The sequence below is a fragment of the Notamacropus eugenii genome, chromosome 4 (assembly GCF_028372415.1).
Source record: "Notamacropus eugenii isolate mMacEug1 chromosome 4, mMacEug1.pri_v2, whole genome shotgun sequence".
Classification (NCBI taxonomy): domain Eukaryota; kingdom Metazoa; phylum Chordata; class Mammalia; order Diprotodontia; family Macropodidae; genus Notamacropus; species Notamacropus eugenii.
Window position 1 is genome coordinate 260240318 of NC_092875.1, and position 20526 is coordinate 260260843.

At 35.6% G+C, this 20526-nt stretch overlaps 1 protein-coding gene and 1 pseudogene across 1 annotated transcript in view; one reads left to right on the plus strand and one right to left on the minus strand.

The window, feature by feature from the left end:
* CCDC178 (coiled-coil domain containing 178) overlaps positions 1–20526 on the minus strand; it is a 622621-nt gene that overhangs the window by 135313 nt on the left and 466782 nt on the right. The window lies entirely within an intron of this gene.
* Positions 12313–13005, plus strand: LOC140498739 (phosphatidylinositol transfer protein beta isoform pseudogene; annotated as a pseudogene).

The window sequence follows — 20526 nt, forward strand, 5'->3', positions numbered from 1 at the left end:
ATCCTCTCACCAATAGCAGGGCAATATTTTTAAGATAGGGCAATAATTCCAGAGCTACACTTTGAAGATTGTCCTCACAATAACATTTAGATAAACTAAATTGTCATGATATATTTCTTTGAATATATAAAAGGGTCCTGGAGAACTGATGAGAAAAAGATTACTTTGAAGATGGACAGGCATCCAGGGTAAGAAGATTGTGGCAATGAAAGCCATGAAACACTTTGGATTTTACACTGAAATAATCCTGGATTAAATCAGTGTATATTGATTTTCAGGGTTTATCCTGAATAGTAGAAGTAATTTATCTATGTCCATTTCCAGGTTTTAACCTCAGTCTATTTATAGGGCTAGAGAATAATATTTGTGTGTTCTGTGAGAGCTTAGTAGAAAGATTTGGAGTCAGATGTCCTGGATTCAAATTCTAGCTTTGTGTAAATCATATAACCTAACCTCTCTGGTCCTCAATTTCCTCATTTATAAAAAAATGGAATTTGGGCTTGGTAATGTTGAAGATATTTCACAGTTCTAAATCTTTATTTCTATTATCCTTCCTTTGAACCCGTAGTAACATATATTACTAAGTAACTCTCACCTGGAGCTCCAAGAACCTGTGGCAGTATGTGGCCACATCCAGGTAAAACCATCTTAGTAGATGGGCTAAACCAGGTTGAAGATAACTGATGGGTCTCTAACCCACTGGTGAGTTAAGAGGGATAGCTACCCCCAAGCATGTGAAGATTCCCATTTTACTCCAACGGCCTGGAAAGTGACTGTAGTAGGTACTATGGAGTACTAATAGCTTGGTTAGACATCTAAAGATGCCAAGTTATCCATTGTATCTCAGGCTATTGCTAGTCCTTCTGACTTTTCTCTTGTCACTGGTCTTGGATGACTCTAGAAGACAGAGTGAGGCTGAAGACTTTTCTAAACTCTGCCACACAAATCCAATTCACTGAAGTTGACACCACCTTGTGATGTCATTAATCCTATTAAAAAATGAAGGACAAATGACATCATGTGTCACATGTCTCTAGACCTCAGTTTCTACATTGGAAAAATAAGAGCTGGAGAAGGTGGTCCCCTCAAGATTGAATTTTTATGAATCTATTACCCAAAGGGTATATTGAAAATGTGTTTTGTTATACACTTTACAGTTCTTTTAAACAGGGAGGTGAAGAGAAAAGTAATTTTGAGGAAACTAAATATATGAAGCTTAACTAAATTATGTAACCACGTTCATTTCCTTATTTCCTGGTGATCAATGGATTTTAAAAAAGAGCATAATCCAACCTCCTCTCTAGCTATACCAAAATTCCATCCTAAATTGCCTCAGCATTCCATGGATTAAATTATACTGCAGGTCAAATAATAAACTTCAAGCAGTGATTCTTTCATATTATATGAAAAACTTTAAAACCCAATATTGTAAAACAAATCCCCAAAGGAGTGGATCTGAGGGAGGCTCTAAAAGTTTCATAGGGCCTGAAGCAGGTGATCCAAAAACAATGGAAACTAACATGTCAATCCTTTCCAGCCCCTCTTGTCCACACAGGAAATAAATTATCACCAGTTACATCATCTCATCTAAAGGACGTTGCTATAGGGAGGTTCAAATAAAGAGTTGCGATTTTGTATGTTTTCAGCAGAAGTACTTTCATGAGGGATTTTTTATTGTATTATAGGAATCAAATCAAAATTACGATTTATATTTGGGTACAATTGCACTATCTTACCAGATACCTTTTAATGGAATCAACCCTCTCTGGGAAAATAACGATTTTCTTTGTCATTATTTTTCTTAAGAAGGGCATCCAGATTCATTTCTGCAGAAGTGTATTATTTTTTCTATGGTGTATTTAATTTTAGAGGCTTAATGATAAAGTGATGTTAAATATTAAATTTATGGTATCACTCATAGCACCTTTCTTCAGAGGGACTTAAATCTATCAATAAATGCTTTCTTATTACTTTTCTGAGCAATCCTGCAAGCTAAAAAGCAAAGATAATTTTCAGACTTCTGGTAATGAAACTGAAATTCAGAGTTGCGAAGAGGAATAATAGGAAGGTCAAAAGTGGTCAAGTGTACACAGCCAAGGCAAAATGGATCATGGATAATTTTTCAGTGAAATGTTGTGGGGGAATAGACTAAAATGATTTTTTCTATGTGGAGAAAAGAAAAAAAAACAACTCAACATTACCATTAGCTCTTTGAGAACTTATTCAGAGCTAATCTTTACCACTTACTACTGTAGGCCATCCAGAGAATTTTAGGATGACAACTGAAAGTTGAAGGGCACATTCATATTATCCTAGGATTTAAATCATGGTATTTAAAGCAAAAAAGGAACCTTAGAAATCATCTAGGCCAGAAGTTCTTAGTCTGAGGTCTGTGAACATTTTTAATAAAATATTTTGATAACTGAATTTTAAAATATTTGAAATTCATAATTTTCCTTTTATTTTTTCTTTATATAAAAGTTTCCTTGATATTTTCTTTATAATTCTATGAATTTTATTTTACGCATTCAAAAATATTCTGAGAAAAGTTCCATAGTGTCCTTAAGACTGCCAAGAGGGTCCTTGAGACACACACAAAATTAAGAATGCCAGGTCTGGTCAAACTTTTTCCTTTACACCTGAGGAAGCCAGGGCCCAGGGAGGGGAAGTAACTTGCCCAAGTTCACATAGATAATAAAAAACAGAACCAGGAATCAGACTCAAGTTTTCTTTCTCCAGTTCAAGCCATCTTTCCACTAGACCATACTGTACAATGAAAGAGAAGAAAAGGACAGGATTGACATCAGAAGAACTTAGTACATTGAATCAATGAATGGGACCAAGAAAGATCAGATCTAGCACCAAATTCTAAAGAAGGCCAGGGATCATTCTTATATACAAATTTCCAAGATTTCTTATATATTTGTGACTTCTTATATATTTTATGGGTGATCTTTTGAGCCTCTTGTCACCTTCTTGGGAATTAAAATGCTTAGGAAAATCTCAAGATGAATTTTAGCTTGTTTAAGAAAGGGATAAGGAAAAAACTGAGTTGGGGAGAGTCCTGGTGGAAGAATGGGTGACATCAGTGTAAAAGAAAGGAACAGTTTATTTATCTGGTCTTTGGGAGAAAGGAAAGGAGAGAATGGGACCAAGAGGAAAGTCAAGAAGTATCTTTAAGGAGTAATACTCCATGGATCCCAATAAATGTGAGTTGGAACAGGATAGTAAAAGAAAAGAAAAAGAGAATGTTAGAACTAGAAGTAAACTAAGGTATTATAGCTCATACCTTTCAGCTCACAGAAGAACAAACTGAGTCCATGAACTCCAAACTGAGTTCTGATTTCCTTCAGGTTTCACGTTAGCGGAATTTGGATTTGAATCCAGTCTAGTGACTTCAAATCTGGTGCTCTTCCCATTCCATATAGAACATCATCCCCATTATCAATTTGGTATGTAATTCCATAGGGAATCTGGATGTCTGAATGATCTAAATTGATTTACTGTGTTGTAAATTGTTTCTGATATTGTATAATTGGCATACTTGTGAAATGAAAGTTAATCTACCCCCTCCCCTGCAGTAGTCTAACTTCTTATTCAGAAATAGGTGATGCAGTGGAAGAATCTATCTAGCTAATACTACCTAGCCCAATTAGCTGTAGAAATGTGGGTCTACCACATTTCACTTGGGTCTGTGTGCTGTAGAATTGGCTTATGGCTCATTTGTAGGGTTGGGAACTAGGTCTGTTTAAAATCATTGTCTGATGTTCGAATTAGCACACCACTCTGTCCTTTCCCTTCAAGTTACTCAGACACTTAACCTTCATATATGCTATTCAGCTAAGAAGTTTGATTCAACTAGAAGTTTTGAATAGAGGGAAGAAAAAAATGTTTAAAATAATAAAGGAAATATTCTAATACAGTTTCAAAAATGTGGCACTTATTTGTGTCTAACAATAAGGCTCTAAGGGGTAGTTATAAATCCTTCTGGGAAATATGTAGCAAAAGTGAAAGTAGTCAGTTTCACCAGGGTAGAAAATCAAAGTGGACCTGAATATATGTGAAATTCACCCTTCAAAAAAAATGTTTTCTGGTGATATGAAGATTTGGAAAATGCTTCAACAGCAATAACTGAGATGGACGCTGGATTGTAATAATTTGGATACACTTGACTAATGCAGTTATTTGCAATGAGGTTGGCGCAGTGCCCAAAGCAGTGAGGAAACAAATATAGGCAGACAATTGCTTTAGCGCCTTCCAAGACAGCCAGAAGATTTTTGTTCAGTCCAGGGGTACTGAGCAAGGGGTCACTGCTATGGACTTGAGTCATCAACGGTGCCTCAAATATTTTTTATAGCTCTTTGTTAAATTCACCAATGTGTTTTATGTAAAAATGCTGGTGAGGCACGAACATTTTTAATCAAATTAGTATGCAACATAAGGCAGCTGTGTATTCAAATGGGTTTTTTAGCAATTTGGTTGTTTTCCTTATAATAACAGGAAAGAACATTTTGATTTTGAAGGTGACAGAGGCAATATTACCAGAATTAAACAATCTGAATTAGCTTTTTCATGAAATGTAATATGTTTTATGCTTTTAGATGGGACGCTTCAGTGCGTTCAGATGAGCCTTTCACTGTCACAGTCAATGGCCAGGAACAGAATAAGCTCCAGAGGTAGGATTATCCTCAAATTTAATTTTTTTTTTTTTTAGAAGAAGCTAATGGCAAATGTTTCTCACAAACTTTAGGTTCATCTATGTTATAACTAGAGAACCAAGACAGGATATTAAAATAAAAAATCAGTATAAAATAAGTAAACAAAGTTTGACATTTTGCTTATACTTAAAATTTAATGATTAAAATGAGCATAATTCCCCAAATCATAGATGGCGTACATGTTATAAAGTAGTTATTTTTTCTTTGTCATCATAACTAAATGTAGAAGAATAAAATAGAAGAAAACTCATCAAAGGAGAAATATTAGGAACTTAACTTTAAACCAGATGACAAAGATTTATTCATAAGAAAAAAAAAATCTTCAGGGGTAGCTATACATTTGAAAGACATGTTGTTCATTTGAACTACTACAGTTGGGATTATAGCTCCCACCACAGGCAAAATATTCATAAAACTGCATTCAGATTCTTGTCCTCTAGAAGGGTCTTGTCCTTGGTGAGGATGAGTATAAAATATAAAATCTTAAGTCTTTGTGAATCCCTTTGTTTTGTTTATACCAAGAAGAAGGTTGGCAAAAACGGCTAATCTTGGAGACCACATTTCAAATCTTTGGTTATTCTATGTGAATCCAAAATGCCTAACTGTATTTTAGGGTCTTTGTTTTGCATTGACACAAATATCTGCTAATGGTTTTGCTGGTTTTAAAAAGTCTTAAGTTCCCTTTTCATTTTTAAAGCTTGACTGAAATGGATACAAAAATAGAGAAAAAGATTTCCCATGAATGTTTAGTTTTAATATGATCTAGAATTTCTATTTTGTGGTAAATAATTTCATTTTTTCCTCTTCATATCAAGGCCACACGAAAGTCTTGCTCTAGGAGGTCATTGAACACTAAAAATATGCCCCATGGCTGGGTTAAAAAGTGATTAATATCAATTACTGCAACATGGCCTTGGGGACATGTGAGTTAGTCTCAATCAGAATAATGCTGGTCTAATAGAATAATCAATGCATGCACTGGGGGCCACATAGACACTCTACAAATATTAGAACCAGAAACGTGATTGAAACAGGCTGTCAGTGTTCTAGCTGAATGGGCCTCAAAGCCATCTGCTACCTGGACATCAGCCTGAAAATCACAGGCTAGGATTCACAAGATAATCCATTTGAACAGTCAACATACTGAAATGGATTCCCCCATACACTTCACTATAAAGCCCCAAATGGTCATAGTAACCTGTAGACAGGCCTAATCATACTTAGATATCAGCAGCTATTTTTTTCCTATTCATTTGTGGGGCAAATTTGTACAAGGGAATCATATGGTTGAGTTACAAATTCTGGCAGGGAAATAGATTAAATGAGACGGAAATCAGAGACTACCTTAGGCAAGCACCATGAGGGAGAATGAAATACCATCTTCTCCTTATGGAAAACAATGAATAACGAATGAGCTAGAGAGCCTGGAGCTTAGTCATGTGCCTGGCAGGAGGTGACAGGAACCAAAAATGGTGTTTCCAGGGACAATAAAATGGAAATAGTTTATCAGGTAAGTATTTAGAGTAAATCAGCACATTGATTGATTATGGTCTCCCAAGTCCAGGAAAGTATGAATAAAGCAATAGAAGTTAAATAGTACCTGTCCTCAAGATACTTATATTTAACAATGGGGAATGGAGGAAAAGGACATTGATGATTCAGTGGCATTTTGGGTTCAATGTTGGAATGAAATGAGATATGTGTGGGACATGTAACAGTTAGTGAAAGGAACTTTACTTAGCTATAAAATAGAAGGATATTCAGTAAAGAGTTTTACAGTATTTGGCTGAGGCAGAGTCAGTCTCCCTCACCTCCACATGGAAAAATGTCTGGCCCACAGGTCAGGGCATATCTTGGGACATCCACAAAGTCTAAAGATTCCACCTCTTTGTGGGTAGGCCTTTTTATGCCTTTAGATGACCAGCAAACCAAGTCAAGATAGCTAGAGACCAACAGGAAGTTACAGCTTGAGCCTTAGCCCTCTGGGCCAAGGCCTTGGAACAACTAGCCTATGACTTTATTTTGAAGGACTGCTGCATCCTCTTAGGTATTTATCCTATCACAGATTAAATACTAAATGATACTTTAAAAACAATATTTTTAATTGAAAACTGAGTCTAGATATTTTATTTAAAAAACAAAAAAAAATATTCTTAAAATTGTGAAGTAATTTGCATTTTTGTAGACTGGATTACATTTCCACCTTGATATCCATTATAAACTTGAAGTTCAATAATGACAGAATCTGGAAATTCCTTTTAGTCTAACATGAAAATACTCTGCTCCTAACTTTAGAATTCAGTACACTTCAGGAATACTGTAAAAGTGCTGTGGATACATGTTCCACTAATGTACAATACAACCAGCAAATGCCTCAGTGCTCAATTAAAACAAATTCTGGCCTCCTTTCCAAAATCGTTGTCTGCTCTGGCATAGCAAGCCTGTCATGAGCCCAACATTTGAAGGCTTTTCACCATTCAGTATTTGCCTGGTTTGGTTTTGTATCCTTTTGGCAAAGTCCTTGACGGCCTATCTCATTTCTATTGTATCATGACGTATTTCAAGAAATCTTTAGTAAACATTGGCCCTCATGTGAATGACATATGTTGGTGCCTAATACATGCTTGTTGATTGTTTATTTGCTAGCCATCAGTTTAAAAAATTAACAAGAACTTCAAAATTATACACATTTATAGGGGAATATGATTTTCTAATAAAACATTGATAACAATCAAGATTTATCACAAATTATGAAATATTGTACTGAAAACTAAGAAGCTATTTAGACTACAGTGGATAGCATACTGAGCCTGGAATCAGGAAGATCTGAGCTCAAATCTGACCTTAAACACTTAACTAGCTATGTAACACTGAGTAGGTCACTTAATCCTATTTGCCTCAGTTTCCTCATCTATAAAGTGAACCAGAAAAGGAAATGGTAAACCACTCCAATATCTTTGCTAAGAAGACCCCAAATGGGGTCATTAAGAGTCAGACAGGACTGAAATGACTTCACAACAACAACAAAGGCCAAATTGATATACATGGGAGAAAAAGAGACGCGTTGTGTTTGTCCCTGGCATTTTCTATTTAGTGTATCACTCCCTACCATAGAAAATTATTGCTTTAAAAAATGAACTTTTAAAATTGTCAGTCAACTATCTTTACTTTGTTCTCTACTCTGGCACAAAATCGTTGTGCATGTAAACATGTGATACTAATGGGTTGTACATGGGTTGGGTTGTAGAACCTCAAGGAAGACATTAAACAAATTTCAATAAGGCAAAATGATTGAAGAGATGTTATAGATTCCCAACAAAATATAGCAGCTTTTTAAAGAATAGACAAAGAAAGAAGTGATATGATTAGAAATCTGTTCTCTAGGAGAACATCTCCAGTTGGAGATATAGTAAATTCCAATCAATTTCATTTAACTGAACATAGATACATTAAATTTAACAAACATCTATGAAATACCTGCTGTGTTCAGAGCACTGAATTAGGTGCTGAGTGAGACTAAAAATTTAGTTAAGAGGCAGTCTAATAGAATTTACAATCTACTAAAGGATAGATATGAAATCTATGAATAGTATTAAATAAAAAATAATGTATTAGTTATGTGAAGTCTGACTGGGGAAATGTGCAAAAGTTTTATGGAACAAAGCACACATTCCACTCTCTGCTGCCCTACCCTAGTCCTTGGGTAATGACAGTAAAAGAATGTTTTCTATACAAATTCTTTCATAGTGAAGGTAACCTTATGTAGCTCACATCAGCTCTGAGGAATCTAATCCCAACTTGCACTATCACATATGAGTCAGATTCTATTTTCTGACTATATCTCTTCAGTTCCAGGGGTGCTCCAGAGGAGTTATGGGTACTTCTTTAAGGTTATCAGATAAAGCCCCAATCAGTATGCTTCCTTCCAAAATTATCAGTTGAGAATCAATTTCATCAGCAAGCCTTAAGTAGCTTTTAGAAAGGGGTATTCACTAAGGAAATAAAATAAGAAGATTTGGTACATAGTATCCTCGCCCAAAAACCTGTGACACTCTCCCTCAAATGAATACAGAGTCCAGGAAAAAGTGAGCTCAAGGGAGGGGAGCACATGTGGCAGCTAGGTGATTGAATGAATAAAACCCTGGATTTAGAGTCAGAAAAACCTAAATTCAGTCCTTCCTAAAACATTTGGTAAGTTAAAGAATCCTGGATAAATCACTTACCTATTCTATGCCTCAGGTTCCTCATTTGTAAAATAGGAATATTAATGCCTCTCTCACAAGGCTGTGACACTCAAGTGAGAGAATATATGTAAGGCAAACCATAAGGTGCTATATAAATGCTAGCTACTGCTATTATTATTATCATTATCAATACTATCTCATAAGTTCTGGTTTCTCCCATTCCTAGAATGCTCAAGAAGTTCCCCCCTTAACATGAGATCTTTGTAAACCATGAGTCTGTCTTTGGTTCTCAATGGCATCATTTAGGACATAAATATTCTGGACACCAACATATTCTGGAAACCTGGAAGCTGGGAGGTCCTCCTCCAGTCAAAGGGCAGAGGTGAAAAGGATAGGAGACGTGGGCCAAGGGTGAAAGACTTTCCTTTCCCATCTCCTCTAAGTCACCTCTCAGAGATGTGTTGGAAATCCATGGGCTCAATTATCTGGAAAAGCCTTTTCCTCCTTACCTTGCTTTATAATTTACAAATGATTCCTAGGAATACTACCAAGTGGTCTAACAAAGCCACTTCATTCAATGGCTTTCAAAGACTTTATACACTCAGTCTAAGGTCTGACTAAGATGTGTTCTCACCTTGTTAAGCCATAAGCTAAAATCTTACAGTTAGATTTAAGAATGTGTTCGTTCCAGTAGCAGTTACTGTTGACTAAGAGTAGATAAATAGAAAATGACAAGGAAATTTCTCTTTTTTACAAGAAACCTTAAGGTAAAAATATTTCTAAGAAATGTAAATATTTCCTCATCTGGGAAATGAGGAAGCCAGGATCTCTAGTTTTCCTCTCTAATCATGTAGCCTCTACCTGAATCATGACCAATAATCTGGCCTCCACCAGAATGCCTGGGCTTAACTAAGTTGGCTTTTGCCTTATTTTTCCGGGGCCCAAGCTTCCACAACACACTTTCCTGCCTGCAATGAATCCAGTACAGCAGAGTGTCACCCCATCTCCCCTTTATGTATTGTCTTCCCCTATTAGGATGTGAGACCTTTGAAGTCAGGGACTGTCTTTCTTGTTTGTATTTGTAAGTCTATTGTTCAGAACAGTAAGTAAATAGGAGACTGGCATCGGAGTCTGGTTACTCTGCTCTCAAAAGCTAGAGGGCAGGGCACTGGGCTAGAATTATATTTATTTGCACCCCTAAATATTGTTAGTCTGGGAGAAACAGTTTTTAGTTTTGAGCTGAGTTCTGGATCACTATCCCCTTATGAAGGAATATGCCAAGCTATTTAAACAAGATTTGGCTCCCTTCCCACCAAATGTCATTTCCACAAAGAATAGCGAACAAATAAATCCATTTACCCAAGCAAGAGAAGATATATAGATGAGAATATACTAGACAATACACAAAGTGAAAGAGCTTTACCAAAACAGAGAGAGCTTAGCTTTCACTCAAAGAGAACAATTCCCTAAAGTCTCTAGTGTAGTAAGTTAGAGATGCTGATAGTGGTCTACATGTCAGCTTTTTACCAGAATCTTTCTCTAGATTCTCCCAGAATCTTCAGGGAACTCTCTCTATAGAGAATCTGGAACCAAATTTCCACTTTCCAGAAGGAAGAAGACCAGAATCTCTCTTGACTCAAGTTCTCACCAACTCCATCTCTCAAGTAGGTGTGAAGTACTGAGTCATTAATCTTTACCAGTGAGTAGAGTCTTACACAAATGGACTTTAAGCTTCAGGCTATATGTAATTTTCATATAAGAAATTAGTATGGGATAATCTTTCCTACAATACCCTCTAGAGCAAATAGATGAAACACAAAAACACTGTGGTCTCAAACAGTGAAAAAAAAGACCTCCTTAACCAAATAGGTTACTTTTTTCCATGAGAAAGACATATTGGATTTAACCTGGTTAGCCACGGAAGGCTGAACTAGGAACAAAAGGTTGTCGTATGTCCCTCTTTTCAAAGAGGATCAATCACATCATGTCATGATGTCTTGACTTGCACATGAATTGGATACAAGTGAGGCAGAGTTGCACAAAGTCATCAGTATCACTTTCTCTTTCAGTCACCAAAGTTCAGTGGCAAGATGAAAGTCAGAACTGACAATCATGGCATGCAGAGGATGACCTTGGCATCTTCTTTATCTGACCAAGCTCTAAGCCTTCACCGCATCTGATTCGCCCATCTTCATGGTTGTTGAAACAAATTGTTCTCATCTACCCATTCCACCAAGGAAAGTCTTCACATGCTCTGTATAAAATATACCTGCTTTCTGTATCTCTACAGAAATATAAAGTCAACTTTTCTCTATACAAATCTTTTCATTTCCACTCTTACTAGGCATATCGTTCTCCTAGTTTTAATTATTTCTTTCTATATCAATTCATATAAATCTTGCATTTTTCTACCCTTAATTCCTCATGTTCATAATTTCTTGCTGCATAATAATATTCCATTCCATCAAAAGATACAATTTGCTCAATCTTCCAAGGGATGGGCACCCTCATTTTGTTTCCAGTTCTTTACTAGCAAAGAAGTGCTGTTAATAGTTTTGCATATATTGGACCTCCAATAAGTCATTTTAAGCAGAAACCATAGCATGATATCCAAATATTTTTCTTCAGAGTTGCTACACTGTTTAACCCAGCAAGTTCAAAGGGGATAATTACGGTGTGAATTAAGAAATCTCTTTTTAACATAAAAATAATAATTTCTTCTCACTACTGTTTTTTTCCTAGAAAAAAGATTTGTTTTTTTACTTAAATCAATTTAATACCAGATGAGATTCACTGAGTATTATGAATTGTCAATTTCTACCCAAGTGCAAAGCTGTTGTCTTGTGTACTTGTAAGTTTACTTGACCTATACCTTCTTGGATTGCATCTTTCATTCTTGTATATGAAAAGTTGGATGGAGTGATCCTGTTTTCACCTCTGCAATTTTAAATGTAATCTAAGAGTCTAAAGGGGAATGAGCGAAAGAAGTTAATATTGCCCTCCTTTTTTTTCAATGAGAGCTAGAACAATGAAGCCATTACTCCTATCTAAATTAATACTTATTTTTAATTTCAAAGAAAAAATGGCACCAGGAAAGAAACTAGTCTTGTCATTAGTATAAAATTATATTCTCATTTTAAAATCCAAATGCAATATTTGAGAAGATCAAGTCAATAGAAATGAGAGTAGAATATGGAACAAAGGGAGAAGGAAAAACAACCTTTAAAAGTACATGACATTGGGCAGAACTGCCCAAGAGCCAGGGGTGGCCATCAGAGGTGGCAGCAGTGGTGAGGGGACAGTGGTGCTGATTAAGGAATTCCATGTGGTTTTACCATGTTCGGTTCAAGAGTACTAGGTTGCACAACTTTGTGATTGAAGTCAGTAAAAATGAAACAGGAGGTGGAGGAGGCATTGAAGTCTTAATGAATGAACTTTATGAGAAGGATGGAGAGAAGGAGGAGTATACACACAAGATTGACCACTTAAAGAATAAAGTTCCTGGGTTTGTCAGGATGATTGTTCCTGAGGGCTCTTTGGTATTTCATGACAAAGCCTGGAATACACATCCCTACTTTAGAACAATTGTGATGAATGAATACATGAAAGATGACTTCTTCATAAAAATTGAAACCTGGCACAAACCAGACTTGGGAATAATAGAAAATGTACATAAATTAGCTCCTAACATATGGAAGACAGTTGAAATTGTCCATATCAATATTGCAGACCGAAGTCAAGTAGAGCCTGCAGATTATAAACGGGATGAAGACCCAGCATTATTCCAGTCAGTGAAGACCAAGAGAAGATCTTTGGGACCCAACTGAAAGAATGACCAAGACTCTCCTCAAATGTGTGTGTACAAGCTGGGAACCATCAAATTCAAGTGGTGGGGTCTGCAGAGTAAAGTAGAAAACTTTATTCAAAAACAAGAAAAAAAAAAGAATATTTACCAACTTTCACCACCACTTTTCTGTTGGATTGACAAATGGATCGACCTGACTATGGAAGACATTCGAAGAATGGAAGAGGAGACCCAGAAAGAACTAGAAGCTACGCATAAGAAGAATACCGTCCAAGGTACAATGACTGCTGATGTGTAGCTGAATCTTCTGTAGGGTCAGAGACCATATCAAGCTGTTTATGTAATCAAGGTCAAGTGAGGGAAACCAGTGCTGCCCATGATGAATGAGGAGGGATCTGACCAGTAACTTGCAGTATTGATGTTTCACAGATATATGCTGATATGTATACATGTACCACTATCCAAACGCATGTGTATATATGTACATGTGCGCTCTGTAGCTGTATGTAAGACACATGCAGAGCTATAGATACTGAAGCACACACTTGTGTATATATGTACATACAGATATACATCTACTTAGGGGATTAGTACCATTTCTCCAGAGTACTGTCCCTACAGCAAAAATTACAAAGGAAAATATTTTCATTATATATATCTGAAGCAGATTTTAATAATTATCAGAATAATGCCATTAATGGATGAATTGACTAGACATAATGCTAGCTGGTATGTTTCATGGATGTCAAGTTATGAATCAAAATATACTTTTTTGCTGTTCTCTTAGAAAAAGAGTACATGACATTTAGTAAATATCTAATATTCACCTAAAGATTTAAATATTAACTAATTTGTTTCACTTTTTCTTCTTTTTTGTTTATTTTGTACATACATGTGATTTCATCTGTGTGGAGCTTACTGGTGTGGAAACTCTCTCCACTGATGCATATTGGCAACTCATACTACATATAAATTATGATTGTAGAGAGTATCCTGGGGCAATGAAAAGTTATGTTACTTGTTCTCATCCAGGGAGCCCTTTCAGAAGTAGGATCTGAACCCAGGACTCCTTGACTCCAAGGTCAGTGCTCTTCTCATTATGCCAGGCTACTTCTCAATTGCCATGTATTAGGTTCAAATTATCAGAGTTACTGGAAGGGTATTAAGTGGGCATTCAATGAGTTGCAATGTTCATCATTAGACCCATATCTACATTGATGAGATCACTGCTTCATTAGTATACCAAAGTGTCTACAATAAACTTTGATTCATTGTGGATAAGGGAAAGAAATTATCTTGGTTAACAGACAGTTACCATTAACACACTGAGGGAAGACTACCAATTTTCAAGGAACTAGAATATGAGAAACTAGATTTTACACAGAAGTAAAGAGAACATAGTTTAATCTTTAAGTGATGATTCAGAGAGTACTTCAGGATCTTACAATGATTGGGGATCAATACAAATGTTAATTTTCATTGTATGTATCATTTACCACTGTAAAATTATATTTTATATGCCAAAGTCGCAGTTGAGTTACTTGGTAGAATTATATGGTAGTGAACTTTTTATCTTACTATTTCTTATGAGTGTATTGTCATTTTTCATCTTGTTTCTCCTGAAAATCTAATATGTTTAGCAATTCTAGAAATTCAGTGTAACACTTTGTTTAAAATATATTATCACAAAGATCTTATATTGATGCTTGGGGAAGTCTAATTTAGCATTGATTTGTCTAATATCCATGCACTAAAATATCTTTTCATATTTCTTGAGTAGTATCTGCATGGCTCCATTCCTGGATTTCTGTAGTCATATAATTTTGTTTCATTTTAGAAATTAGGCTCAAAGGATCATATGAAAGCATTTGTGGATACAGTTAGCATAACACTGAAAAAAAAAAAAAGTTTGTCATGAAGATCCTGACCCCTCTCTCCCAAAAGATGGGTTGAATAAAAACAGAACTGAGTATTGTATTTAATTAATAATTATATTCCCTCAGTCACTTTCTTTCAATTACAGTTATTTCAGAACCCAACTTTCAAAGATTATCTAGTTGCTGTAATGGTAATTTAAATAATAAAATCTTTCTCATTCATTAATAGGCCCATGTGGCCCACGCAGGTCATATGGAAGCCTGAGTCACATGAGTCTGTGGAGGGAGGAGTTTGCTGAAGGGGTGGAGCAGGAAGGATAGAACAGGAATCCACTGAACTAAAGTAGAGCCGAGAAAAAAAATTAATGAGAGAGCAGTCAGAACTGAAGGACACAGGCACACCCACAACTGGCTGTGAGTGAAAGAAGGGCATTTTGTTTAAGGGAGCCTGTTTGTGATTTGTTTAAGGGAGCTGGTTTGTGGAAAGTCTAACAGAGGAAAGGCTCAGGGTTGGTGTTGCACTCTGCATTGTTGTTGTATACAGATTTTTGTTACTCTGATGGATTTGACTTTCTAGTATCTGAATAAACGTTTTGGTTCTGTCTTCCATGTGGAGAGTCTATTGTATTTTGTGATTCAGAATTGCACTAGGATATTCATGGCCACTGCAGGCATTGTGAATATCACACTGGTGCTACATCTGCACAAAAGTAACTGACATATTATTAAAATTTGTATAAATAAGGTCACGTAGATGGCAAATATCTGTGACATGATTTTAACCTCACATCTTCTTAACTTGATTTCAAGTCTTTATTTGATTTCAAATCTTTAACATAGTCAATTATACTTATTTTTACATTGGAATATCTTCTTAAAATGTTCTTCATAAGTTTATTTGCAGTTTCAATTCACATCTTGGTTAAATTTCTTGTTTCATTTGAGCAGGGTTGGTTAAGAGATAGCTGTCATCTCTTCAAAAGATGTGCGTGCACATACACACATACACATCAATCAATGCTAACTTATTAAGTGCCTACCATGTACAAGCAAGATATTGATGATACAAAGATAAAAATGAAGCAGCCCACATCCTAAGGAGATAACATTAAGACAGGTAGATAACATGTTGGAGCACATATAGTTGTTGTGTTTATTAGATACATTTGTTTCTGTATGTTATGCAGCTTATCTGTTATACTTATTCATATCTCTGTTTTTAACCAGTACCAAATTACTTGACGAATTAGTGATTTGCACTGTAGTTTGAAATCTGGCACTGTTAGATGCTCTTTGTTCCCATTTCTCTATTTCTCTTTAGATTCCTGATTTTTCTTTTTTTAAACTCCATATATGTAATTCATTGTTATTTTTTTGGTAGTTTGATTGATAAGGCATTGAATAATTAAGTTTACTTAGTTGCTATTGTCAATTGTATTGACTCTGTCAACCCAGGAGTAATCAATATTTTCCCAATTATTTAAATCTATATTTCTAGAGAGTTATTTATATTATATTTAGATAATTCTTGTGTGCAGGTAGAATTCCAAATAGTTTACACATTCTTAAATAATTTTAAATAGAATTTCTCTATCTTGTCTTTTTGGGGTTTTATTGGTATTATGCAAAAATTCTAACATTTTTGGATTTATTTAATATCCTGAAATCTTGCTAAAATTTTAATTATATCAACAATTTTTAGTTTACTTTTTAGGGTTATTTAGGTACACTGTCATATCATCTCTGTTCTTCATCTATGGTTATTCTCTTAATTTATTTTAATTGTCTTATTGTTAGAGAACAATTTCTAGTACTATGAAAAACAATTGTGACAATGGTTTACTTTGTTTTACTCTTGAATTTACTGAAAAGGATTCTAGTTTTTTCCATTACTAGAGAAGCTCTTAGCTCTATATGCAGGCAATTCTGCTATAACACGACATATATTTTGCCCCAAACCACCAAGTTATGCAAAATCTTGCCATATAAACCACAGGGGTTAGTTATGGGGGAAATGGAGTTAGGGGCACATTACTCAAAAATTTCCACCAATGTCACATATAAAAAAGATAGAAATCTAATGAAAAGTAGCACTATTTAATACATGTTAAATGATTAAGAAATACATAAATACTATATTAAATAGCCATGAAGTCCACCACCTCTGACTGCTGCTCAGTCTATGCCTCAGCTTACAGGAGCAACTTAGGAAGGCTGTACCTCTGCATCTCTGGACCAAAGAACTTGGTGGAAGGGAGTGAAAGGGGTGTGTGTGGTAAGGAGCACTCAAAGCTCCTACTGCACCAGAAGGTGCACAATATGGCCCTTTACCTTGAAAAATATCTGAAATTTGCTCATGGAAGTGGGCAGAAGGGTTGCAGATTATGAGTTATTATAAGGGGGAGACAATTTTCTGCCTACTTGCTGCTTCTCATGGGAAAAATAACTCAAAAGCAAACTCAAATTTGAGTTATTTGGTTTTTGAAACATATATTATAGTAGGATTGTATTTTTGTGTACATATTCATATATAGATATATACACAAAGTATATGCATAGCTATGTTTACATATATACATATATGCATATGTATACATAACATATGCTATATATCATTTTAATGAAAGGTCCATTTATTCGTTTTCTGAACAGAAATAGGTTTCATATTTTATTAAAAGTTTTTTTGTATCTATCGGTATAATATCATTTTATTTTGTTATAAGTTCATAATTTTCCTAACACTAAGCAACACTGCATTCCTGGTATAACTCTAGTCTGGTTATAGTATGCAATCTTTGTGAAATGTTGTTTTAGTCTCTTTGTCAATATTTCATTTAATTTTTTTGTTTTAAAGCTGTTTATATTAATAATTTAAACAAATTATTAAATATCTGTAAAAAATTTATTTAAATAAAATTATTTTCTTTAATTTGTTGGTTACTTAAATTCTATGTTTATTAGAAATTTGGTTTATAGCTTTCTTTTCCTACTTTGATTTTCCCTAGTTTATATGTCAAGGCAATATCTGTGTCATACAAGTCCACCTCCTTAGAGTTAATTACTATAGTTTTCAATGCATCTTAAGATCCTGTTAGCTTTTTGAAGATGCCTTGTAATGCAGTTGACCCATATGGATTTAGCAATTTATTAGTTTTCAATACCTAGATCGTTTTTTGGAAGAATTTTTAACCTTTTTTATAACCCCCTTTCAAATGTAAGCTCCTTGATGTCAGGAGTTTTTTTTTCATTTTTGTCTATGAATCCCTAATGAATAGCATGGTCCCTTTGGCATAGTGGAATATTAACAAATGTTTTTTCAGTGAATGAAGTCAGACCATTTGCATTTTGCATGTAAAGTCAACTTTCTTGCCAACAGGAAGGACCAAGGGAGGAAATAAACATTTATATACAACCTACTGTGTGCTAGATAATGGACAAAATGCTTTTACAAATGCTATCTCATTTGATCCTTACAACATCCCTGGAGTAGGTGCTATTATTATTTGCATTTTAGAAATGAGAAAACTAAGGCAAACAGAGGTTAAGACATTTATTCAGGGTCATAGAGCTAATAAGTTTGGTAGGATAGATTTGAGCACAGGTCTTCATGACTCGAGGCCCAGCACTGTACCACCTAGCTGCCTCAGGAGGCCTACTATTAGTATGATAGCATGTATATATAATTTATAAGCAAATATATATATACACTGGAAGCACAAATTTAGAGACAAATACTCTAGATTATCAGGGAGAATTAAATATTTCTTTTAAAACTGAAGGGCTTCAGTGAGAAAACAAAGAAGAAAAACCATCTGATTAGTCAGCATAAGGGTTGAGGAAAGATCATTGCATCCAGAAGTCTAGAGGGTAGAATTTCACACTGAAGAAGAATCATGGAATACTTGGTAGTAAGAATTAGTTGTGAGGCTCTTGTGGAAGAGGAAAGAGTCAAATCTTCTAAAGGAATTCTGACTGGTGACATTCCAGGTGACAGTTATTTTTTGAAGGGGGAGAGCAAGAAAAGATCAGTGGTGGTGGCTGATGGTATTGTGTTGGAGAACATAAAGATAATTAGTTTTTACTTGATAATACATGTCTAGGATATAACCAATCTTCCAACACTGTCAAACTACCTCTGACTATCTACCGCTGATGATTCATGTGTAACAACCACTCTGTGACTACTCAGCCAACCTATGCTCACACTCTAAGTTTAGGTGTTTCCAATGGGCAGCTACTATTCTCCTCAAGGTTCTAGGAATAACCCTGAGGCGCTATGTTCCTAGTATTCTTGCTCATGAGCCCCCACCAGTGTGTTTCTCATTCATTGTCAGTCACTAGCCTAAATTAGCTTGTAGACAAGAGTGGTTGCTGAGGACATATAACAGGAATAGTAGTTACAAAAACATTTTCCCCAAACCAGAGCACACTCTCCCCTGAACATAGTAGGTTCTTGTGAACAGCTGGTTTAAATTTAGAGTATGTTGACAATGAGTCACATGTAGAGTACACATATGACCAAAAAGTAAACTTACAGCTTGTAGTTACTGGATTTCCTTCTAGCCCTTCACATAGTTCTAATGAAGTTCCTGGTTATACTTCTATTGAATCCACACCCAGCACTGCTTTGCTAAGAGAGTTCTCACTCCTTGAAGCTATTGCGGTCCTTAGATAATTGTCCACATTTGGCCACAAGTAGCTCCTCTGTCATCAGTCACCACCATTTTGGCAGCCACTGCTATAAACGTTGGTCACTTGCATAACCTCTGATGGGACTTTTGGTTCTCCAAAACTTACTAGACAAAGGGGCATTCCCATCTGACAATATAAATAGGAAAGATAAAGCTAGCCAACACAAAATAAACAGAGGCAGCATTTGCTCAAATACACATGGTGACCAAGTGGAAAACAAGGCAGCTATCCTTCTACATTATCTCCCTTGAGGCATCAGCCCTGAGGCTTATCAGTTCCTTGATAGGAAAAAAGAGTTGTAGCTTCTTATTTTCTCAAAGGACTGGCTGTTTATGTTTGATATAACTCTTTCTGCTTCCAGTTGAGTATGCTGTCTCCTACTGCTCTATGGGGAGGAAAGAGGAGAAAGAGAGAGAAGCCCTCTCTTCCCCCTTTCCCAAGGTGACTCTCTCTCTGGGCCTTGGCTCCAACTTTCTGATTCTCCACTTGACTAATGCTATTTTTAAATATAGTCAAAGAAGTATGACTTGATCTTAGCAATGAATCACAAGATATTTTCTGTATTATATATAATCTGCCTTTTACCCCACTGCCTGTAGCCCTACAATCATTTTAAATTGATTAAAGGCTTGTCCACACATTGTCATAAGGTTATAGGAAAGTTCCTTAATACTTGTTTGAAACTGTTGATTGAATAAATGATTGACTGGGATGGGGTTAAAGCAAGGCTTTATAAATGAAATGTGCAGGATAGTTTGAGAGGAAATCAAATTCTTGAGCAGGAAATTGAACATATTATAGACATATGTGATGCTTTTATCCCTGTGAATTCACAAAGGCAAAGATTTCTGAGGAAAAAGGCAAATTAAGGAAGTGAAATGGTGTCTGAGAATGGAATTTGAGATTTCTGGACCATGTTTACACTGGTATGGTCGTTGTCCTACGTTCTTGAAGAGGAACACAATGACATCACTGTGATAATGTCAAGTTTCAATGTGTCCGACTATGGCTGATCAGACCAAAATGAGCTCAGAATACTCTACCACAGGTTGGGCACAGATAGTCCACGTGAACATTTGGGGTGGATACTCCAAATTTGTTCATCCTGTGTTTACTTTGTGCTGTTTCAATTCTGCTTTGCTCATGGAGCACAGCACCTTTTCTGATGTGGGCGCACCATGCTGAGTGGTCCTGTGCCAGTGTCTCCCATGTTGAACAATCAAATCCAAAGTTCTTGAGAGAGACCTTGA